Source organism: Dipodomys spectabilis, unplaced genomic scaffold (assembly GCF_019054845.1).
Source record: "Dipodomys spectabilis isolate Male_0828 unplaced genomic scaffold, ASM1905484v1 ptg000024l, whole genome shotgun sequence".
NCBI classification, from domain to species: domain Eukaryota; kingdom Metazoa; phylum Chordata; class Mammalia; order Rodentia; family Heteromyidae; genus Dipodomys; species Dipodomys spectabilis.
Window position 1 is genome coordinate 4,703,661 of NW_024870701.1, and position 26,243 is coordinate 4,729,903.

Here is a 26,243-nt window from a genome sequence, read left to right on the forward strand (position 1 = left end):
GTTATGTGGAGAAGCCTTATATGTAGGAAACACAAGACTCAAGGCAACAATATAGAAACAAACACATAGGAGAAAGTAAGGCTTGAGGGTTTGGTTTTATTTTTTTGTAGAGAACTCAGGGATTTGGCATTGCCCCTTAGCTTTTATCCCTCAGGGCTGACACTCAATCACTTGAGCCACATCTCCATTTCTAACTTTTTGGGGGTAAACTAGAGTTAAGAATTCCAAAGACTTTCATGCCCAGGTTGGTTTTAAACCACAGTCCTTAGATCTCAGCTTCCTATAACTAGAATTACAAGTGTGAGCCACCAATACCATGTTGCTTGAGGATCCTGACATCTCAGTTCCTGTGGATCCTAGGCTTCACTGTATCTTTCTCCCACAATTAAATGAGGTCTTCCAGTAATCCTCCCCAAACTGCTCATTTGGGCTAAGCTAAGATGTCGAGTTATGTTCCCTAACAGCTGTAACTAATGTACTTTGCTTATGTGAATATCATCTTTTCAAACATATCTACTGAATAAGCCCATGTGCCCTAGGTTTAAATTCTTTGCCTGATCACTTAAAAGGAATGTGATCTTGGAATCACTTATTTAACCTCTTTAACCTCAATTTTCTCCAGAATATGATGATACTGATAATAAATGCATAGGAGAGCTCAGTGAATAAATAATACAAGAAAATGTGGTTATAATAATGCCTTAAAGCATAGTGATCAAAGATAATGATCATATTTGTAGTAATATCATATATAATTGTATTCATGTATGTTCTCATATGTAAAATTGGACATATAATCCAGTAATACATTCAGAGCAAATGATGAAAACAAGCTTTTTACATGCATTTGTTAAGTATTGGTTATGATACTAATATAATCATCTCATCAAATGCTCATAAAACCTATAAAGTAGAAAATGCCATCCTGACATTACTAATAGTCAAATTATATAATTTTCCCAAAGTTATATAACTAAGGATACATAAGTCTGCAATTAAAGATAATGCCTTTTGATTTCAAAGTCTATATTTTTTAAACTTTTTTGTTTGTGTATTTGTCACAGTTAAAGAAAACTATGCAAACACTAAATATATTAGTTTAAATGAATGTTTCACTAAATGAATTTTCAGAGTGCATTCAATGTAATTAACCATGACTCACACAAAAAAATAGAATTAAATAGATCTGTCAGCATGCCAGATGCCTCCCTAGTGCCTTCCAGCCACTACTGTGATGACTTGTATTGTTTCCATATAGGTAAGCTAGAAAAGCTAGAGCTACACTTCTCAAAACTTCCTATAGGATTCCAGTTAAGTTCTCACATGTTTTAGTACTTTTTTTTCTCATTTTGTCATTTCATGTATTGTAAAAGTATATCATGTTGATTTGTCCATTTTAGTGCTGATTATTAATTGGGAGGAAGTTTCCAGGCTTGATTTAGTTTTTTCCCCTTGTCTCTCCATTCACAATACAGACTAGGCACAGGCCTGGGCTGAGGTGTATATGGGGTAGGTTTACTCTGCCTCCTCTTTCTATATAGTCAGTGTAAGAACACAGCCTGTGGTAAGCACCCGGAGGCCTCCAGGCTTGATTTATTATGGAAAATGCTACTATAAACATTTTGTTCCTATCTGTGAGTGTAAATGTCAAGCCTTTTTGTTTGGTAAATAAGTAGAATTGCTGGGACACAGAGTATTTACATATGTAACAGAAAATATTGAGCTGTTTCCTAAAGTATGTCAATTTATATTCCTACTATAGTACATGTATTACAAAGAGCTTAGCCTACTCTATTGCTTGCCTTTGTGCTCTTCAAGAGGAGTCTGCAGATAAACACAAGTGTTTCAGGTTAAAATGATCCAATTTATCCATTTTTCCCCTATAGCTAAGGCTTTTCATGTTCTAATTAGTAAGTCCCTACCTTTAAGAACATGAAAAAACAGCCCTATATTATCTTCTGGAAATACAATTGTTTTGCCTTTCACAACAGATTTGATAGTTACCAGATTTTCTTTTTTTTGTATGTTTTTTTTATTGTGAAAATAGTGTACAGAGGGGTTACCATTACATGAGTCCATTTCCTATCGAGCATTGTTGCCTCCTCCTTTGCTTTTTCCCCTATGGTCACTTCCCTCCGCCTCCTCAGCTACACCCTCCTAACCCCTGCACCCCCCCCCCCCCCCCCGCCTAAATTGTAAAGTTCTTTTTCAACATAGAATCTTGTACATCTCATTGTTGCAATGGGTCAACCTGTATCTCTATTTAAGCATTTTGTTTTCCTCCTTCCCCTCCCCAAATTAGAAAAGTGTATTTACAAGATGAAGGGCACACAAAGGAGGAGGCAACAATGATTGATAAGAAATGTACTCATTACCTTGTTCATGTAATTGTAACCCCTCTGTATGGTATTTTCACAATTTAAAAATACATTAACTTAAAAAAAAAGAAGAAAACAAGATACAGGGCACTGACATCAAATACAGTGAAACAGGGGTTATACTGTGGGGGAGAACATACAAAGAAACAAAAAAATCACGTGGTACATGATAAATACATTAGAAACAATTGCAAGAAAGAAAAGAAATATTTGTGTCCCTATCTTGGGGTTCATTCTGCTTAACATCATCTTATATGGTCATATGTACATAGCTTTTGACCTTTTCTACTTGTCCTACAGATGTACTCGTTATTACAAATAAGGGAAACCATGGGACCTATGTTTCTTTGGATTACTTCACTTAATATAATTTTTTCCAAGGCTTTCCATTTCCTAACAAATGAGGCAATGCCATTCTTTCTGAAGGAGGCATAGAATTCCAATATATATATGGCACATTTTCTTGATCCATTCATCTACTGAGGGGCATCTGGGTTGATTCCATCTCTTAGCTATGCTGTGATAAACATAGTTGTGCCAGTAGCCTTAGTATGGCCTTGTTTGTGATCGTTTGGATAAATGCCCAAAAGTGGGATTGCTGGGTCAGGGGAGCTCTACGTGGAGTCTGAAGTGAGACAGAGATTCAATTCTATTTACTTCAAATGGTCGTTAAATTGATATAGGACCATTCCTCAAAAAAATCATATGTATCAAAAATTAATTCTAGATAAGTAACTCTGTGAATAAATTGAATGAATGCCTTTGATTCTATTCCGTTTATTTGCCATTTCCACATTGTACAAGTTACTCTAAATTTATAATATGGCTTAATTCCAGTAGAACACAGTCTCTTCCCTTACTTTTCAAGAACAATATGGATTTTTTTCAGTACTAAGGATTGATCTTAGAGTCTCAAAAATTCTAGGTAATCTCTCTACTTATTTCAGCCCTCAGAATAGCTATTCTAGATCATGTTTTTCCATACATAAATTTTCAAAATAACATCAATATGTACAAAAAAAACTATAACAATTTTTGTACAAAAGCTGGGAACCTTCTGTATTATTTTTGCAACATTTCTGTAATTAAAATTTATTCAAAATTTTAAAGAGGAATAAAGGGAAGATAAGTTACATGGGTTCATGGAATACATCAGAACCTCTTTAACTTTTTTTTAATATTCTTTGGGAGAGTTTGTATAAAATTAATATAATTTCTTCCACATTTGGTAGAATTCATCAGCAAAATCATCTAGATTAGAGTTTTCTTTCTGGGATAGTTTGAAATTATGAATTAAATTTAATAATAAGGACAGTTAAAAGATTTTTCTTGGAACTATTTTTGATTTAGTTAAGAACTTATCTACTTACTTCATTTAATTTTTTAATTTGCTGACATGAAGATTTCTAGAAACCCTCTAATTACCTTTCTACTGTCTATAGGAACTATATAAATGCCACCCACCTGTATCATTTCTGATATTGGCTATTTGCCTCTTCTTATTTTCCTGATCATTCTTGTAAAGGTTTTACCAACTTTATTCAGCTTTTCAAGTAAAAATTTTATTTAGTTATTTTTTTGTCAGTTATGGGGACTGGGCGCTGCCCCTCAGCTCTTCAGCTCAAGGCTAGCACTCCACCACTTGAGCCACAGCACCACTTCTGGCTTTTTCTGCTTATTTGGTGCTAAGGAATTGAACCCAGGGCCTCATTCATGCAAGGCAAGCACTCTACAGCTGAGCCACTTTTCCAGCCCCAAGTAAAACTTGTAAAGGCTTTTAAAAAACTCCTTATTTTCTCTTCTACTATTTTTCTTCATCTTTATTATTTTATTCTGCCTCTTTCTTTGGCTTTAACTTATGATTTAGTTACCAACTTGTAGAAATAAAATCCCACTGGTTCTCAGTCTGCAAGCCTCAATAGGTGATATCATGGTTTCATTATCATTTAGTTCAAAATTGCTTTATTGCCTTAAGAACCTACTATGTGCACCTCTATAGCTCGTTCTCTTCTGTGATGTTTTCCTACTATATGAAAGGATTTTGCTAGACATAGAAATCATATAAAAGGATTTCTGCCCTCAAACCTTTTAGGAGATGTAAAATACACAAACATGAATGAACATAAAATCATCAATAACTTTGAAAAAATGATAAATAACAAACAAGTAGCACAGATTATTTTTAAAAGAAAACCCTAACTGCAGTTTTTAGACAAAAATCTCACTAAGTGTGTAGATTTTAGCTAAACTTATACTTATGAAAAGAATTAAGATAGCTAATGACTAGGATAAACAAAGACCAAATAGATAGAAAGTCCAAATACGGGTTTGAGGAAACAGTGAGCATACTAGTTTGATTTACTGAACCATTTGTACATTAATATGTGCAAATTATAGTTAAAACAGATTCTCCTAGTTAGATATAAATTATAAACATATATGAAAAATATACAGAGTTATACACACACACACACAAATAAATTTATTAAAGTATGGTATTTTCAGGGGAGGTTTTGAACGTTGTAATTCCATTGAACAGTTTTAACAAAATGAATACCAGGAAGCTGTTTTTTCAGGGGCAGGGGGAGGGGGAGGGATAAGGAAAGGGTACAGATGAATAAAGTTGGGGGGGGTGGGCAAATATGGTCACTATATTCAATGTACATCATGTAATAAGTTCAATTATGTAACTTGAGGGTATGGGTGGGTTTGGGAAGAATATTGGAAGGGGTGGCATTGACTTTTTGAATTGAATCCCCTCGTATAACTACTTAAAATTTTTAAAAAGAAATTAAGAGGGATGGCAAACAATAAATCATGAGTGTCACTAGATTTCTTAAGTAAATGTATATGTTTATTGTATATATCAGTTTGATGATCAGGCTTATGAATTTTATTTTATAAAGATGGAGAATCATTTTTAAAATTTCAGTTGACAATTTACACAAAGAGTGTTACAGAGACATTTATCAAGAAGCTTTAGTCAAGTAAATTGAAATGAAAAGATACTAAAAGCAAGAAACCAAAGATATGTATTAGATCTTTACTGGCATGAAAACAGTGGAAATTAAAGGATCTATAGCCTGTTTGAATATCTTGTTGACCTTAGATTTAGTGAAAAAAGGTTCAAGTAGCTCTCTTGTCACATCAAAGAAACTATGCATTTGATTTCAAGCTGAAAAGAGAAACAGCAGTATAGGTAGACTTTATCATACACCTTGAAGGTTTTTCTGTCTTTTTTTTTTTTTTTTTTTTTTTTGCTTTTCCTGTCCTTAAGAAAGCACTTCCTAATCTTTTGAGGTGTTATTTCAACATGTATGTAGATAATTGCTATTATTTTTGTTGTGAATTGCTTGTCTTAACATATTGTATTGCATTTCAACCTGATGCCTTCTACCTTTGTTTAGACCCCAAATTCCTTAGTTTCTCAATAAGCCAAAAACATGCCACATCTGTAGGATGCTAAAGGTCATTCCCTTGAAATGCATCATACTAAATGGAATCTTATTTCTTGCCAAAAACTTTGTGGGCGTCTGTCACAACATTTATCTTCCTTCCGTCAACAGCAACAACAGCAACATCATCATAATATTTCATGTTCAACTTTGGATGACATCAGAGAGACTCTCTAACATATTTCTATGGGTTTTCACCATACGGCCAGTACTTGAGACTACTCTTCTTAATTTCCCCATCTCATCATCACAAATGGAGACCACTTTCTTTGCAAACTTTCCCTTTAATCCTGTTCACCAGCAAAATCAGCAACTTGTGTTATAATAAAAGTTTATAGTTGAAATTTTCTATTTCTCTTGCATTGATTTGTGTTTCTTCATCAGGTTGCAACTCTTTTGTGAACTGTGAGTATTAAAAATATGCCTCAAGCTGCCGAACCTCCATTCTTCAATGATATGTGATGGCATATGAATTTTTCGTATTCTTTAGAACTTGATTCACTTTCTCCAAAGCACCTATAACCCACTATGCAGCACCCTCATGAGCTAACGTTTAAAACAACTCCTGGCATTCAGGCTAAGAAACACTGACGGTGATAAGAAAAATAGTGTACTTTAAATGGCTATCTTCTTCATTTTTGTGCTATTTTCCTTCACAGTTCCCTCAAAAAGCCACAAATTCTTATTACTGATGGTATTGTTAATGATGAAAATTGTCAATCCAAAAAGAGAAAAAAATTCATAAGGAAGGAACATGGCCATGACTATTCCACTACTCAGGTCTCTTGAGAAATAATTTTTCCCTAAGTATTTCTGGCTTCTTGAGCTACTCCTTACTTTTCATCATGAAAGTAAAGTGATTCACCTGCTTTGGCGAGTCTTAGAGAGGAACTAGACAGGCATACCTCAGCACCTTCTTATCATGCATTTTCTTTTGGGGAGCTAGCCACATAAAACCTCCTCCATTCGAGAAGTTTGATAGGGCAGGACCCCACGAGAACATCCCGCAGAGGCACAGCACTCACTACTCGAGGCTGAGTAAGCCAGTCTAGTGTCAAGAAGTAAACTCTCCTATTAAGATTACCATTAAATTGACTAAAGCATAGTATATGCAAGAGTGAAACTCCGTGGAGCAAACGTTGCAAACAATAAGTTTAATGAAATGAATATCAAGAGGCAGAAACAAGTTTAAATGGGCAGCGAAGCTAGTGGTATGTGTGGAGGTGGTGGTGAATGAAACAGGGAACAGGACACAAAAACAGTCAAAATATAAGAATGGGAAGTAAGAAATATGACATGACTCTAGATGAAGGGACAAATGACATGGCAGAAAATGATGAGACTCTCATCAAAACACACTGGAAATTTAAATGGACATGTTAAATTCTAAACTCCTTGTACTACATTTTGAAGTTTAGGAGAAAAAGAAACGATTATTGTCTTGCTTCACACTTAAGCGTCTAACAACTAGTATTTTTGTTTCTACTTGATTTATTGTGTGTCTACATTACAGAATTAGTCAGGAAAGGAGAATTTTTACCAGGTTCTCTGACATTTGACTGGAATTAGCAAACATTAGTAGAATAAAGCAGTGCTGGTTTTATGGGCATCATGGGCATCCATTTCCTCCCTGAAAGCCTGTTTTGCAGCTAGCACCTTCAGGAGTTGCTGGTCAATGAAATTCTTAAGATAAATTTCTAGACCCTTCGTACTCCACTGTCATGTGGCCTAAGACCATAAGCCAATTTTAATGACATCTTATACCTATCCATCAAATGCCTTTCATCATGGCAGAAGAGCTTGATGTTTAAATAGCCTCTTCTCCAGGGCTGGGAAGGTGGCTCAGTGTAGAGTGCTTGCTTTACATGCATGAGGCCCTGGGTTCAATTCCACAGCACCACACAAGCAGAAAAAGCCAGAATTGGCACTGTGGCTCAAGTGGTAGAGTGCTAACCTTGAGCTGAAGAGCTGAGAGACAGTGCCCAGGCCCAGAGGTCAAGCCCCACATCCGACCGAGAGAGAGAGAGAGAGAGAGAGAGAGAGAGAGAGAGAGAGAGAGAGAGAGAGAGAGAGAGACCAAGTGAGTCAAGTGATAGAGTGATAGCTTTGAGCACAAAAAGCTCTCAGGCCCTGGGCCCCACGACTGACACCGCCCCCCCCCCCACAATAGCTTCTTCTCTTAAATTGGGGCCCAGCAAGTGAGATGATCCCAATGGAGTGTTTTACATGCCTCAGAAGAAAGGAGTCTTCTAGTCCAGAGATGTACACTGCACTAGATATTGGAGATGGGCTGCTCTCGATTGGGGCTGCTGTAGATACTGGAAATGTTTTGCAAGTCTAGAAATCAGGAACTCAAAAACCATTTTCCAACATAGAGGACTTATTTAAATCAACTGAAATTGTAGCCCAAGTTGATGTCCACAAAGAACCAGGCAGCCCCAGCACCTCACTTCCAAATGACTCACAGATCCTCAAAGACGAGTGGGAAAAATAGACACAGATGAAGAAATTTCCTTTCACTCAGCCTCGCCTCCCACCCTCACCCACCTAGTTTCCAAATCTGTTTCTTCTATACTCAGACCTGTCTAACATATATGGAAATAGAATTGCCCAACTTTTTCTCACTAAGCAAGTTTATTATATAATCTCAGCTCTTTGTTCCAAGAAAACCAAGATCAATCTAAAAGAGCAGTCATCTAACTTGGCAGACACTTGTGTGGGAAAGTCTTTAAGCAAAAACAAATTTGTTGACGTACTGGGACAAGAAACTCAGAGAACAGATAAAATGTTCCCTGAGCCAACTCTACCCTTAGCTTCAACATTCACACTTTTTTCAGCCAATAGACTCTGTTCCACTCTGTGGGTAAAGCCAACTCATCAGCATGTCAGGATTAAGCTGAATGCCTTTAATCAAAAGGTCCAAGAAATACCAAGCAATCATAGGGAGTCCCTAACTATAGCAACCATAGGCTGCTAACCAAAGCAAGAAATGAGAAAGGTATTAGCAACAATTACATTGAGATGGCTTTGTGTTTCCAGTCTATATCAACGGATAAATTTCTTCTGGCCACCCTCCTTTCTTTTTTTAGATACAAAGAGGAATTTATTACAGTGAGTGACAGACAAATGACAGATCTATAGCTCAACTTCAAAGTAGAAATACAATTAAAGATCAGGGTTTCCCAAGGAAAGAAGCTGTTTTTTCTTTCCTAAATAGCAAGTTGAGGGAGAAGAGAGTTCTGGGAAATATCAAACAGTTGTAGATCCTAAGGAAAGGGAAAATGGTACTATTAGGAACAGCTTATGCTAAGGAAAGAGACATTAAAAAACAAAAACAAAAAACCTAGCCCTGCATATATGGCTCATGTCTATAATTCTAGCTACTCAGGAGGCTGAGCATTGCAGTTCAAAGCCAACCCAGACAGGAAAGTCCATGAGATTCTTATCTTCAGAAAACTGGAAGTGGCACTGTGGCTCAAGTAGTAGAGTCCTTGCCTTGGGCTGAAGAGCTGCGGGACAGCGCCCAGACCCAGAGTTCAAGCCCCACAATCGACAACACACACACACACACACACACACACACACACACACACACACACACACATCAAATCTAGTCTTACAAATGATTGATGCAAATAGAAAGCAAAATGAATTCCTTTATATACCTTGGAATACATTAAATGTTTTGGAGACCCAGGAGTATTTATTTATTTTTCAAAAGGTAATTTTGCCCTCTAGGATTGGTGCCTGTATGTACCTCTTCTTCCTCTATAGTTTCTTAGTGAACAAGGGCTTGAAAATAGTATCTGGGCAGCGTCCAGGCCTAGAGTTCAAGCCCCACGACCAACCAAAAAAAAAAAAAAAAAGAAAGAAAGAAAGAAAAAGAAAAGAAAATACTATCTGGGAAACAGGAAAGACAATGTCAGAATGATAAGTATCTCCTAAGCACAACACAACAAATTTTTGACATTGTTAATTTTCTTAGAGTTCTAAGAGCTGACAGCCACTGAGGTACTCAGCCTTGCTTGGTATCTACACTTTCTCCTAAGCCAAGAAACCCTTTTTATTTCTCAGAAACCCTGATGTCAATGATGACAATCAATAATAGAAATTAATAGACCAAAGAAGGAAAGTTTTTAGGAGAGGATCACAATGGCTCACTAGCTATGTACCTATGATCATATAAAATGATCTTTGTCGAAATGAACTACAAGAAATGCACACAAGAGGGGTTTGTTTTGTTTTTGTCTTTTTTTCTCCTTTGTTGCTATTTTTGTTTTCTATACCTTTTGTCTTGTTTATAGGTTTATCTATTTTGGAGCACAGAAATGGCCAGACAAAGGGTGAACAAATGCAGTAAAGATAATTACTAGACATTATGTTGAAAATGAACAATCCAATTTTAGGTGTCATAGGAGGGAAATACTGGTAGAAAACAAGGGAAGGGGTGACACTGTTCAAAAATGTCCTCATTACTTATGTTATTGTAACCTATCTGTATATCACCTTTACAATAACAAAAAAAACTATAAGAAAAAGTAATTAATATAGTCTGGTGGCACACAAACTAAGCATAAATATAAGAGTTACAGGGGCTTAAAGTGTTTCACGACCAACAGTTTTATGATATGCAATTCTGATCAATATTTATCCACAGACTAAAATTATCTTTTCAAAATGAGCTGCTCTGTTGGGCACTGGTGGCTCATGTCTAATCCTAGTTACTCAGGAAGCTGAGATCTGAGGATCATAGTTTGAAGCCAGCCCAGCGAGGAAAGTCTGTGAGACTCTTATCTATAATTAACCAGAAAAAAAATAAAACAGAAATGAAGCTGTGGCTCAAGTGGTAGAGTGCTACCCTTGAGAAAATAAAAAGCTCAAGGACAGTGACCAGGCCCTGAGTTCAAGCCCCAGGACCAATACATGCATATATGCGTGCGCGCACGCACACACACACACACACACACACAAATTAGTCCATGTTCAAGAATGTACCCAGTCAGCAGTGGAGATATGCAAATAAGAAAATCAGTGTTCTACCAGTATAACCCAAGACCACCATATTAGACTAATTAGTTATCTAATTAGGTGAGCAACATTAATGTAAGTTATAATGGGATATCATCAGCAGTGTTGTTGTCCTAATAGGCCACATTCTTTCTCTGCACCTGTACCAAGAGCTATTGAATTATCCATTCATTCTCCATAAAATAGTCCAGACCCAGAGGGCTGATATTATTTTTCATAATCTTAGATATGGTCATGCTCTGTGCTTTCAATTTTTTGCTAACTTTTTCCAAAGATAAACTGGTTTACAACTAGTTTCCTGATATCTTCACAAAGTACAAGATGCAATGTATGGAATGGAGCTTGCAGCCTGGAAAGAGCAGTCTCCTTGTCAGTGTGTTCTAATTCACTGACGTTATTTCAGAAGGCTACCACAAATGAAACAAAGCCAAATCCACAAAAATTCTTCAACTGTTGCAATTTACTCTGTAATTCCAATGCCTTGCTTTATCCAGTTTTCATCTCTGTAAAATTTTGATCTTTTCTTAATTTTTGATCCTCCATTTAACTCCATCCAGTATTTCAGCTAGCTTCTTAAACAGAGTTATAATAACTATTCCAAATATACTTAAAATAACTATTTTAGTATTCTAGTTTATTAATTTTATCTTAAGGGACAGATTTTTAATTAGTTGACCTGTTCATATATGTATAAAATATGCAATTTCAAAAAGCTTCTTTGTTCCATTTTCACACCCTCATTTACTCTCATTTCAACCATGTTCACCCTCATTTACTGTCTTTACACATCCATCCCCTTTCCACTAGTTCTGACACTCCAAACTGGATCTGTTTTATCACCCTGTCATTCATTGTTTAAGTATATGTTAGTTGATAAAAGAGGTTTCACCATGGAATTTCACACATGCATATACTGTACTTTAATTAAATTGACCCTTCACTTTACTCACATTCCTAACCCTAAATTCCCTACTATTCTTCAGCTTTCATTCAGTTCCATTATGCCATCTTCATTCACCAACCAATGCAATGTATTTCAGTGTTGTTCGCTCTCTAACATTTCTTTTCCTTCTCCTCTTTCTAATCCCTCAGAGTCTCATAAATACACATTCTCTCTCTCTCTCTCTCTCTCTCTCTCTCTCTCTCTCTCTCTAGATATATATGTATATATATGACATGTATGTATGTGTGTTTATATTTTAGGTCTAGCATCCACATACAGAAAAAATATATGACCTTTGTTCCTCTATATCTAGCTTACTTCACTTAACACTGTAGGTTCAATTCCATCTTTTTCCCTGCAAATGATGTAATTTCCTTCTTTGTGGCTGAAAAATTTCTCCATCCTGTATATACATTTTCTTGATCCATTCATCAGTTAGAGTAACTGGACTATTTCTATTGCTTGGTTATTGAGAATACTACTACAAGTAAAGTGGCTTCGAGTTTATGCCCCGAAGTAGTATCACTGGATGGTATGGTACTTTCATTTAGTTATTTGCAGGCACCTTCATGCTGATTTCCATAGTGGTTCACCAGTTTACACTCCACACCAGCAGTGTATAAGGATTCCTTTTCCCCCATATTCTCGCCAATACTAGTTGCTGTTTGTGTTCCTGATAATGCCAATCTTACTGGTCTGAGATGAAACCTCGATGTGTTTCCTTTATGCCCAGGGATGCTGAGTCTTTCTTCATGTATTCATTGGCTATTTGTACTACTGCTTTTGAGAATTTTCTATTCAGTTCATTTACTCATTTACTAATTACATTGTAGATTCTTTGGGAGTTTATTTTTTTAATCCCTTGTTAGGTGTATAGTAGGCAAAGTTCCTTCAGTTTACTATTTCATTTGTTGTGCAGAATCATTTCCGTTTGATGCAATCCCATTTGTCTTATTCTTGTTTGCTGATCTATTAGAGCTATACTCAAGAAGTTATAGCCTATGCCAATATGTTCCAGTGTTTTCTCTATGCATTCCTTTTGTAGTCTTTTTTTTTTTCAAAGTATAGTGATTTTGAAACCACTCCTTTTTTCCTGTTTGGTACCTCATCCTCAACTTATTCTAAAGCACTTTCTGTTTATCTTTTCTAGAGAATATTTCTTCTTCCAAGCAAAGTGAAGAAATAGCTGATCATGAGGTGGCTCATCAGAATGTGGGAGGAAATCGGAGATCTTATTAGTTCATAGAGACTCAAAAAATCCTTGGTTCCACTCACAGAAGAATTAATTTAGCACTTCCAGTTAATGTAGCACTTCCAATTCTAGAGTCCTTTAAGTATTTTTCTGTGTGACCCAAGTAAATTTCTGCCTTGCTCATTGTTGGCTGAAGATTTTATTTTTCTTTAGTAAGAATGTCACTTATCCCCATTTGCCTTCTAGCTTTCAAATTTTCATTTCTGTTGTCCTTGTAGATTTAGCTTTAAAAATAGCCCTTATTGCCATTTGATAATACTTGGGGAAAAAGCAAATATAACCTTGTGCTTAGTCTATACCTTTTCTCAGAAGTCAGACTATCTTCTTTTAAAACTTACCTTCAGGTTACTCAATGTAAACCATAAATCTTTTTTTTTTTTTTTGTCTCCAACACTCATTTAACAAGTCTCCAAAAATCTCCTTTCTGTTTGTTCATGGTTATTTTCCTTAATGGCTACTAGCTATTTCCATCCTTCTCCTGAATGATTTGGTCTAGTGGGTTAAAAATCTATTTCGTCTCAAGCGGTAGAGCGCTAGCCTTGAGCTGATGAGCTGAGGGACAGAGCCCAGGCCAAGACTTTAGGCCCCACAACTGACAAAAAAAATTGTGGAAAAAAATCTATTTCGTGGTAGACTTTGTGCACTAACTAAAACCTGTACAAATCATTCTTCAAGTTATTACTGTTTTAGCAATTCTCCTTAAAGTTTCACTTTACATTTTTACTGCTTCTCTGTTTTTCTCCATAGATAACCTATATGCATCGAATGCTTTTCAGCTTCATTGTTTCCTAAAAGCAAACCCTTAATATCTAATGTAGTAATAACATTCACAAACTGTTCTTTTGTTTGGGGGTTGAAATCAAGGCCTCACAGTTGCTCAGCTTGTTTGCTCAGCTGGCTGAAGCCACACCTCCAAGCCCAACTTCTTGGTGTTAATTTTGGAAATGGAGTCTCAGAGTTTTCTGCTTGGGCTGGTTTCAAACCATGGTCTTCTGCATCTCAGCCTCCTGAGTAGCTAGGATTACAGCTGGCAACAGGCCACATTTTATACTTTTAATTTGCTAGTTTTTAACTCCTTTTCCTTCTCTACTTTTCTTCCAAATACTATTTAGTGAATTTTATATGCTATCTTCATATGCACACATATCTGCAACATACTTTGATTTCAGTGTACAACTTACTCTCTCAACCGTTTCCCTCAATCCCTTGGTCCTTCTTTTCAGTTTCCAACTAGCTTAATTCAGGTAATATTTAGATTAACATAAAGTAAGAAATCAGCTGTTTAGTTAATGAGTAATGGGAATAAAACAAAAACAAACCCTCAATGGAGGCAGAAACATGAGAAATAGATGTCCTTGTAATTTCCAGTGTCCACTTTTCTCCCCAGGAAAATACTGACCTGATCACTTTTCACCCACAGAATCACTTAAATAAACCTGGGTGAATATGGTTATAATGCTCAATGTATGTATATGAAAATGGAAGTAGGTGACTTGAAGGTAGAGTTAGGACGATGTGAGGAAGAAATTTTTTTTAAAAAATCTTGAGTGTGCAAACAAGTTGGGGTATCCCTTGCATCAGGCAAAATCAAGATGCCTTGAAGTTTTCCACCATACTTCATTTCTAATGAGATGATACCTGAACAGCACTGGAAACTCCATACTGAAGACATCATGAAGAGCTTTCTATCAGTGTGGAGGAAAAAAGCAGGAAAGCAAAGTACAGTTGCCCATGAAATGCTTCCTTATAGAGCAGCTATTGCTCCAAAAGAAGGGGGATCTTGGTAGACTTACTTTGACAGAGCTGTCTACTGAATGAGATAAAACCCAAATGCTAGACAATTTTCTGCACTAGAAAACATATCCTCACTGTGTAGTATAGTTAAGTCTTGAAAGAAGTTCTTGGCAGGTGTCAGGCACAGCCCAGAGCTGAGAAGAAACTTGAGAGAGGGCATTTCCAGCTCCTGGAAAGGCCTTGCCTTGTAATTTCCAACAGGGTCTCCCAGCCTCTTCAGGGTGTTCCTAGGTCAGGGACCCATGGGTAGAAACATCCCAACCCACATACACCAATCAGCAGTCTTGCTGAGAAGGTTTTGGGGGGAAAAATACCTTTTCCCCTTAGAATTATGAACATTTCCTCTAATCTCCTTTATGTTTCCAAATGTATTCTTTAGGACCTTGATTCTTACAAGTAAAAGAGAGAAACATCTTTGAAGAACAAAATGTCTTGGCCCTGAGAATAATTTCTTGCTGGTTCAGTCAGAGACAGTTTATTATGGGTCTGTTCAGTATCACGGTCAAGGGAGGGAAGGAATAAAACATTGATCCAAGAAGCCATCTTGTTCAGAGGAGTAATGAAGTACATTTTTGTGTGCTGAGGCACTCTTATGGGATAGATTTCTTTGCAGAATGAGCTCAAGTAGGCAGGTACAGGAATAAAATGGTTTTCTGGGAGAAGATTATTAGTAAAACCAGAGGTTTATCTGGCCTTGTCTCTGGGGAGATGCATAAAGAAGGAGAACTAATCCATTCCAAGAAGAAAGGCATGGCGCCGTATCCCTAATTTGATATATCACTCATGTGGTGGGTGGGAAAGTCCTTTCAAGTCCTTTTGGCTTCAGCAGTAAATTATTCCTCATGTTTCTGTTTTGTAGTGGTCAGTGAGCTGTGAGTCATGCAGTGACTCACGGCATCATCATCAATGTATATTTGGGGGCACTCACTGGGTTCTTGGGTTCAGGCTGATAAGTTAAGCTAGCCTTTGTTGTAACTGAGTCTTTTTCCATGCTACGTGTTTTCTCTGTTTTCTTAACTGCCACAGCCATCCGGATGGTGTCATACTCCTCAAATAACAGAAATGTATAATCTCCCTTGAAACTAGACTGTCAAAATATTATGCATTAGGGGAATTTTTTAAATGTACACCCACTTGTCAGGCCTTCTAACTATGTATTTGTAAAATCATTTTCATTTATATCATTCTTTAACAAAAGGAAGTACACTGATGCTATTTAGGGAAAATACACTGTATTTTATTACTGAACTGCCAAGTGACCTTAGACGTGTTTCCCAACTTCCCAGGGCTTCTGTTTCTTCATTTACTGTCTACTCCCCTGATTCTGCAGCAACACTTCATTAGGTTTCAAATAATCTAGGAAGTACCAATGCTCATGTCTCTTTCTACTTTAAAAAAAAATGGTTCTTATTTTCTATCAACCTTCTTTCTGCTTTGCTTCAGGGTCTGCAGAAGAATAGCTAAGACTACTCTATTCTTGTTTCTATCCATGTAGCAATGAGAGAAGTAATAAGCCTTCAGTGGGGAGTTGGGCCCTTCACCCTGCATTAAGAAACTGCAAGAAGGCATTTTCCCACCCTCATATCACTCTGCAATCCCAAATGAAGTAGGGGTGAACTCAGGTGCTAGTACAATCCATTCTCCTTGAAATTCCTTCTTGGTCACAGACTTCTCAGTGGCAGCCTGCTCTTCGTTTTCAATCTTGTCAGGATCTCTGAAGTAGAGACCAGGTTTGCCCTTCCATCCATGTTCTTAGGAGAGGGTATTGCATATGCGCAGAATTCCCTAAGCCATTATCCATCACATCAGATCCACTGAGTGAGTTTTCTTGTTACAGTGGATGGCAATGTCCACACAGAACATAGGAGAATCTGTTACACAGAGCAATGAGTCTGTATGGATCCCTTTCTGGATAGTGAGGGGAGAAAAATCTTCATCTCTCTTTCCTGAGCCTTCCTTAACCCAGGCTGCACTCACTGAACATCAAGGGAAAGGTAAAAATGCTCAACAAGAAATGTACTCATGTAAATGTAACCCCTCTGTACAGCATCTTTACAATAAAATAAAATTAAAATTAATTTTTAAAAAGCAGCTGAGCTTGGTTTACAAGCAGTGCATACAATCTGGCACTAGCAAGAAACAGACTTTTAGAAGCTGCTTACAATCCCACTTAAGTATATTCAACAAACATTTTCAAGTACTGATTTTAGATTGGGGTCTAAATTCCAAGGATCTAGAAATGTCAAAACAGAAGAAGTCCTTTCTCCTCTAGAGCTTATATTATAGTATTAGTAAGCAAACAGTAAGTAAATTATATGTAAAGCACTTATAGCTATGGGAAAATTGAGCAAGTTGAGAAGCTGAGGTATCATCACTGCTGGTGTAAAGGCAGGGATTGAAATTTTCAATAATGGGTTCAGGATTGGCTTCATTGTAAAGGTGATATGTGACCAAGACTTGAAGAAGTTAAGAGAAAAAACTAAAAGATCTCTTAGTAAGAGTGGTTCCCTGAAGAAAGAGTGCAGCTGAATTGGGAGGAGGGGAAGGGAAATAACAAAATGCTGAAATAAGGATACAAGTTGACCCATTGTAACAATGAGATGTGCAAGACACAGGTTGAAAACGACGTTTACAACTTGGGGAGGGGGTAGGAGGAGAAGTTAGGGAGGTGGGGAAGATAGGGAAGGTAGGGGAAAAACAAAGGAGGAGGTAACAATGCTCCATAGGAAATGTACTCATTACCTTACTCATGTAACTGTAACCCCTCTGTACAGTATTTCTACAATAAAAAATTTTTTAAAGAAAGAGTACAGCTGAGACCCAGGGGTGGAAACATGGGGGAATGGAAAGACATGTGGAAAGAGAAGCAAACTGGGCAGTGTCGGTGTGAATGTGTACAGGGACTTGTGCATGGCATTTAGCACCTTGTAAAGTAGCTTTGTGAGACTGTTGACTTTGAATAAAATAGGAAGCTGCTGGGGAATTCTGGCTAGAGATATAACAAGAAAAAAAAGACTTGTGTTTTATAATAAAGTTCTATCCATTTATCATACTGAAGAATAAAACGAAAGTGAGTAGCAAAAATTTGAGTCACTAAAATCATTTTGAAAGCTATTTTTAAGGCTCATAGGAAAAATTATGTTTGCTTTGACCAGAGTAGCAGGGAGATGTGAGAAGTGGTTGAGATCTAGACATAATTGAAGGTAGGACCATTTCCAAGTAGACTAGAGGTAGGTTATGAGGAGAATTGTGATAGTTTAAGATTTGAGAGCTTCTTTTATAGTAGATGCTTCTTGAAGGTTTTAATAGGGACATAAACACCCATGGGTTTTCTGACCACTCTCATTGATCTCTATCTTCTTTCTCTATTTATTCCTTATCTTGTATTCTTGTTCTGTCTCAGCCTCTGGCCAATAAGCAAAGACATATACCACTGCTCTGGGAACTTCTAGATCTATACTACAGGCTACAATATTATACTAGATTATTGACACCACAATATCCTACACCTGAAAATGCAGGCACTAACTGGAATATTTTTGGATAATTAACTTTAAAAACAGGGTGAATATGTTGTGGTGAGAGGTAGCTGAATTATGTTTACTAGAAATACTGCGAGGATTAGTTTGGGCTAACATGTAAGTGGATATTGGGTAATGGATCACAGTAGTACTTTTCTGATTTCTTTTGCCTGTCTGACATCTGAAAATTAGCAGTTGTACATCTTGACAGGAGCTAGGTCTTATGAACCTCAATGGAAACTGAAAGTACCAGGGAATTTTTTTTACTGACCCACATGAGGGCACAAGCCCTTAACTCAACTAATTGTATGTTCTTGCCTAGAAATTCAAGTTTGAAGAACTATCCACAAATAAACAATTAATTCATTCCACTGATAAGGATGGCAGAATCTAGCATCCAGTGGTAACCATGTCAATGACAACACCCAGCCACCAGGGATAGCAGCATCAGCATCATAACTATGCTGTGTCTTAAATGTGGCATGGCTTTCCTAGCTATCAGAATTTTTGTAGCACTCACTTTATTTCATATAGAAACTTGGCATCAAATGCATTGTATATACCAGAGAATTGAGGAAAATAAGGGAAGATGTGGGTCAAAGGAAGGTGAAGATATTGGCAGGATAACACAGATCAAGATGCATTTGTATACATAAACTACTTTGTTAAATGGCAAAAATTCAATACAAAACCTAAAAATTAAGAAAAATGAGAAAAGGGGTGGAAGGAGTGGATAAGAACATTGAAAGACATATCTAAAATATACTTGGAACTCAAAAAATTAAATCCCCCAACAACAAATCCTCAAAGAAACAACTGCCCAATAAATAAGTGGGCTAAAGACTTGAAGAGAAACTTCTCTGAAGAAGAAAGAAGGATGGCCAAGAGACACATGAAGAAATGCTCAACCTCTCTAGCCATAAAAGAAATGCAAATCAAAACAACATTGAGATATCACCTCATCCCAGTTAGAACGGCAAAAATCAAGAACTCTAACAACAACAGATGCTGGAGGGGATGTAGACAGAAGGGAACCTTACTTCATTGTTGGTGGGAGTGTAAACTTGTTCAACCACTTTGGAAAGCAGTATGGAGGTTCCTGAAAAGACTTCACATAGAGCTCCCCTATGACCCAGCAATCCCACTTTTGGGCATTTACCCAAATGTTTACAAACAAGACCACACTAAAGCTACCAGCACAACTATGTTTACTGCAGCATTATTTACCATAGATAAGATATGGAACCAACCCAGATGCCCCTCAGTAGATGAATGGATCAAGAAAATGTGGTATATATACACAATGGAATTCTATGCCTTCATCAGAAAGAATGACACTACCCCATTTGTTAGGAAATGGAAAAACCTGGAAAAAATTATATTAAGTGAAGTAAGCCAGGCCCAAAGAAACATAGGTCCCATGGTTTCCCTTATTTGCAATATCTAGTATATGTATGAGTCAAGCGGAAAAGGTCAGATAATGTGATGTTAGGAAAATGAACCCTTAGAAATGTATTTTAATGCTTTTTTATTTCATGCATTTGTTTCTAACGCATTCATAAGATTATCTCTTTGTTGCTTTGTATGTCCCTCCCCCACAGTATAACCCCTGCTTTCACTATATTTGATGTCAGTATAAATTGTGGAGGAGATGGGGAAAAACAAGTCGTTTAAGGATACAGGTGGACCTGTTGCAACAATGAGAAGTACAAGGTTATGTCGAAAACGAGCTTTACAACGTTGGTGGGGGGGGGGGGGACTGGGTGGTGGGGAGGTAGGGGGGAGGTAGGGAAGGGATGTGAAGGGTAAACAAAGGAGGAGGCTGCAATGCTTGGTAAGAAATGTATGCATTATCCTGCCCATGTAATTGTAACCCCTCTGTACAGTATGTTCACAAAAAAAATAAAATTAAATTAAAAAAAAAAGAACATTGAAAGGAGTGACATTTGATCAAGAGGCCCTGTATTCATGCTTTGCTGAATGGCAACTTCTTTGTGCAACTACTTAAAGATAACAACAAAAAAAGAACTTGGCCTCTTCAGCCTTCTTTTGAGCCTTCTTGGCAACTGCTTAAATTCTGCTAACATATTTGTTTTCACCTCACTTTATAAAACTTTGTTGCCATTACATACATATAACAAAAATCTCTGTCTTATGGGAAATCAGTATGGAGGTTCCTCAAAAAAACTAAAACTAAAACTACCGTATGATCCAGCTATGCCACTCTTGATATCAAAGGAATCAAAATAAGAATATAAAAGGGATGGGAAGGGGAAACAAAGGAGGAGGCTACAATGCTTGATAAGAAATGTACTCATTATCTCCTTGTAATTGTAACCCCTCTGTACAATATTTTCACAATAAAAAAGAAAATATATACATATATACTTACAACCACACTAATATACACGCATAGGTATTAATGTGGTATGGTAAAGCATTGTCATAAAAGAGAAGGAAATTAGTCATTTGCAGAAAAATGGTGGTACTAAAGATCATCATGTTAAGTGAAATAAGCCAGACTCAAGAACGCAAGCATGACCTGTTCACTCTCATATGTGAAATCTAAGGGGAAAAAAGACACGAAGGTAGAATAGAGACTAGTAGGAATCAGAGTAAAGGTATGAAAGATTAGATGAGGTAACAAAGGGTGAATTTGATCAAAGTATTTTATATGCATGTATGAATATGTCACAGTGAACTCTACTATTTTATATAAGTAATATGAGCTAATAAAAACCTTGCCTGACACTTCCACTGTTATTTTTAACTAATATTAATTTCCCCTTCATCCTTGCCAACCAAATCCACATTTTTCAAAGCTCAGCCACATGCTTAGATCTAAGCAAGCAATTCACATTTCTACCTTTTGTTTGGCTAAGAATGGTTGGTTATATGGCATAGATCTGATTGATAAACTGCAACCAGAAGTCTGCTAATACATTGTATTAGATATATCTCATATGTTTCTTCATACTCCCTTAGCATAATCTGCCCCCAGCCTTCAGCCACTTGCTCCAACACTGCTGTTTCTGTGGTTAAGTTATGCCTGAAAACAACATCCAGAGTTACTGGTTTCTCCTTAATCATTTCCAACTCTTGGGAAGTACATTTTTGGACATATAAATTGGCTCCATTAGTAGCTGTTAAAAGTACCAGCCAACACACCCCAGAAATATAAGGGAAATAATTTTCAGAGGAAGAACTTAAACCAATGACAGAAACTGACAGAAAACCAAAAGATAAATTTGCTTTCCATTGCCCCATGTACTGGACTGTTCTAAAGCATGGTTTTCCCATGTAGCTTGTCTAGCAACATGTCACATGGCCAAAAGGGTAGATTTGTTCGAATAGGACTTGTGTTTCTTGGTGCCTTCCACAGAGATGTAGTGACTTGTGGGACTTTTATTTTCTTCCTTCCACCTCCTTTAATTTACTCTTACCAGCTGAAGATGGTACTTAACTATTAACTATTAAACATGGCCAAAAGTCTCTATTTTCTAGAAGAACCCTATTAATATAATCTCCCTTAAGACTTTTTCTGATAAACTGTTCCCCTCTTCCTACCTTGAGCAGAAACATGATAGCTGAAAACATCTTCTGACCATTCATGGAAAAAACTAAGAGAAGCAACTATCTCCTGGTCCTAACAGCATCAAGGTTCTCAACCTCGGTTAATACTTGATCCACCTGTAACCTTGCTGCATAGGAGAAAATTTAACTCATTTTTAAATCCATTAAAGAAAGATTTTTCTGGTACTTGCAGCTAAATAAAATCCTGCCTTATACCTCTGAAGAATTTATTTCCAAATTTTCTGATAGAATTTAATGTCATATAATTAATACATAATACAAAATAAGAACTAAAAGTTTCACCCAGCAGTGGTTCTATTTGATTTCCTGTATTTATGTGAAGCCTAGCTCTTAAATCAATCTCTAGCACATACAGCAATTATTCCTAACTCACTTGTTGGGCAAAATTTTTAACTTCACACATTCCTTACCACCCCGGGGGGCTTCTTAATATCTACTTTGGGTTTTATCTCCAACCTTTATGTGTTTTCTTCTGAGTCCCTTTCCCCATGTTCTCTCATCAAATGTGCACCTCACTGATCTTTAAACACAGGGTCCTCCATGATTGGTTCCCATCTGATTCTGTGATGTTGAGTGGTATATCTATTAGATACACTCATGGGTTTTGGCAAAGGGAAAATTTCCTTTTTAAGCAATCAACCAAAAGGATACACAAACATGATCCATCTTCTGAAGACTACCAAGGATAGAGCAAGAAAGGCAAAGAAGGTGATTTGTCCTGTCCCCAGGCTTTTAGGCTTCCAGGATAGAAGAGAAAAACTAAAACAGTGTGGCTTCAGGAGATAAAATTTGTAAAGATGTGGTGTGTGCCCACTAAGCTTTTAGCTTTCAAGCTTGTCTACACTTAGCCTCCAGCAGTTCATTATTACAGTTCAAGTATGTGGCTAAAAATCTGCTGTTCCAGTAAGCTAGGATTCTTTATATTCCTATTTCTTTCCAGTTTTAGTGGCATTGGTTTGCCCTGTGATCTTAATTCTCTGACAAATCTGTGAAGTATCGTTTGAATTTTAGTTTATTCAGCTTTTTTATTGTAAGGATAGAAGGGATGAAGTCCAAACTCTTTACATATTGAACCAGAAACCAGAAGACTAAAAAATGTTAATGAGAATGAATGCTTTGCTTCTTGGGATGGAATACTACAGAATATTAATTTTCCTTAATTTAATCTGTACAAGCAATTCCATTCAAGTTCTTAATTGTTTCTCTTTTGTAACTTAGAAAAATAATTCATCTAAAAGATTAAAATGTGAAAGTCAATAAAATATTTTTAAATATACTTATCTCATTTTACCAAATGTCAAAATATAAAGTTGTAGTAATTTTTTAAAAAGTTATGCCAAAATGTACATTTAAATGATTAGAACAGATTGGCATCTGGAAATAGAACAGATTAGCATGTGGAAAAATAGACCAAAGTTCATTTGAAAATTGAATCTATTATTAAAATAGAATATTACATTAGGGAAAATATGGATTATGTAGTAAGTTGGAGACAACTGGTTAAATCTTTGGGGAGGGAAATGAGTTTATAGCTAATCTGGTGTATTCAACCAAAATAAATCCAAAATATTAAAGTTTTAAATACTAAAATTAACACTATAAATAATGGGAGCAATAAAGCTGGTGAGTTAAGTGCATTTCTGCTACTCTGCATTCCAAATACAGTCATCTGACAACTGCCTTCTATTTTCAATATTATTTCATTGATAATTGAGATGTTTAAATGCTGTGAGTTTTCTTCTGAATTTAGCTTTATTTGTGTAACATCTTTTTTGGTCTGAAGGGTCCTCCTTTTCATTATGATATTGTATCTCAGTTGGAATTTTAGTTTTAATTACTTCTTTGGTCAAAAGGTCAATACAAGAATAGCTCTAAAATTCTAAATAGTTAAGGTTTTGTTATTCATTGATAAATTTTATTATTATTATTATTATTATTATTAGAGAATTGGTCTTATAAAATATTATTTTTAAAAGTTTTGGAGGAAATTTCACCCTATAGTCTTTTCTGGGTTTTTTGCTTGTCTATTTGTTTGACTTTGCTTTGTTTTTGAGACAGCATCTTGCTATGTAGCCCAAACTAAGCCCAGGCTGCTAGCCTCAAATCATTATCTGCTGCCTCAGTTTTCCAAGGGCTGGGATTATAGACATGTGTTACTATACAAAGAGGGTCATAAAGTATATACCTAGTCAAATAAATTAGCACTGAAGTGAGAGGACAAATAAAAACTTGATAGGCATACACATAGTTAGAAAACTTCTCACACAATTCTCTGAAGGAGTTACATACTCCATAAAAATGAAAAGTAAGCAACTGATGGAAATAGAAGTGTAGCTCATGGGGTAGAGTACCAGCCATGAGTAGAAAAGGCCAAGCAAGTCCCAGTCCTAGAACCAAAAACTAAGTCTATAACTGAAAAGCTTGGGAAATATCTTTAGGATTCGCTAGGGAATATTATTCTTTAGGAAATCTAGAGAACTATTTAGGGTCCTCCAAAGGACTAAAATGAGAGCATATGTATGAATGTGTGTATAATATATGTATGTACAGACATATGCAGATGGACATATTCAAAAGAAATGAACCATTTATGTAGATATAGAATGTATGTTTGTAGGAAATACATATGTATTCTGTCTTTGGTAAACTAGAGAACCAGAGAAGCCAGCAGTGTGATTCATTCTCAGTTCAAAAGCCTGAGAACTAGGGGGTATGATGCTGTAATTCCAGTTCAACTCCAAAGACTCAAGAACCAGGAGTACTGGTGTCTGAGAGCAGAAGGTATATGTCCCAGCTTACACCAAAAGAAATATGTTCTTTTTTCACCTTTTCCTGGTCTATTCAGGCCTTCGACAGATTGAATGATGACTACTTGCATTGATGGGTACCTCAATGTTATCGTCTCTGCTAATCTACTCAGTCAAATAGTAGTTTCAGGAACTTTCAAAGATATAGCTAGACATAATTTTTTCTCAAAGATTAGCTAACCATAATTTTGCCTAGCCATAAATTTATCTGGCCATATCTCTGACCAGTCAGGTTGACACATAAAATTAACCATCACAATATCAGCATGGTAGGTAATAGGCAGGTTGGCAAAGAGAACTCTAAAAACAAGCTAAATTTCATGTCCCAGTGGCAGGAAGGTTGAGCCAGAGGCTTAGAAAAAAATACTAAATAATGCCAATCATTAGATAATAAGATGCATTTATTTATGTGCTTTGAAATGCAATCAAAATTACTAAAAAAAGAATAGGTATAGAATATTCAGATTCCAAAACACTAGAGGAAATGACCTAAAAAAAAAAAAACAAAACATGGTCATGTAACCAAAAAGGCACAAGAAGGAAAGAGAGAGAGACAGAGACAGAGACAGAGAGATAAGAAGGAAAGGGATGGAGGGAAGGAAGGAAGAAAGGAAAAAAGAAGGGAAGAATAGAAAGGGAGAGGATAATAAGAAAATAAGGATGGCTTAGAAGATGAAACAAAAGCTTGGCGCTGGTGGCTCACGCCTGTAATCCTAGCCACTCAGGAGGCTGAGATCTGAGGATCGCGGTTCAAAGCCAGTCCGGGCAGGAGAGACCGTGAGACTCCTATCTCCAATAAACCACCAGAAAACCAGAAGTGGCGCTGTAGCTCAAGTGGTAGAGCGCTCGCCTTGAGCTGAAGAGCTGAGGGACAGCGCTCAGGCCCAGAGTTCAAGCCCCACGGCCGACCAAAAAAAAAAAAAAAAGAAGATGAAACAAAATAAATTCTAGGAACCAGTCCAACTCTATCATTAATTACAAGAAATGTACGAGTGTTAAATATCTCAATCAGAAGTGCTTGTGGTGACACACACTCCTGTAATCTCAGCAATTGGGGGTGGTGCTTAAGGTGAGAAGATTATGATTTCAAGACTAGTCAGGCCTACACAGTGAGACCCTATCTCAATACAAAGATAAAATACCTCCATCAGATTGTGAGAAAATAAAATACAGCTATATTCCATATAGATACGATACAGTAGTCTCCCCTTTTCTGCAGAGAAAGATTCCTGAAATCTGAAGCCACAAATAATATTGAACCCTCTAGAGACATATTTTCCCATACATTATAAAGTATAATCTATCAATTAGGCAATAAGAGGTTAGTAATAACTAATAAATAAAATATAACAATTTGTTACAGGCAAAAAAGTTACTTTAATGTGGCCTCCTCCACTCTTAAAAATTTGTTCTTTAAAAATGTGTGTGTGTGTGTGAGTGTGTGTGTGTGTGCACGCGCGCGCGTGCGCCC

The 26,243-nt window shown here is 36.6% G+C and overlaps 1 non-coding gene across 1 annotated transcript; it reads right to left on the bottom strand.

Annotated features, from left to right (window-relative positions):
• Window positions 1-1,450: 1,450 nt before the first annotated feature.
• LOC122104469 lies at window positions 1,451-1,581 on the bottom strand. Its single transcript, XR_006146933.1, has one exon. It is a non-coding gene; the product is annotated as a small nucleolar RNA SNORA51 (small nucleolar RNA).
• Window positions 1,582-26,243: the final 24,662 nt, after the last annotated feature.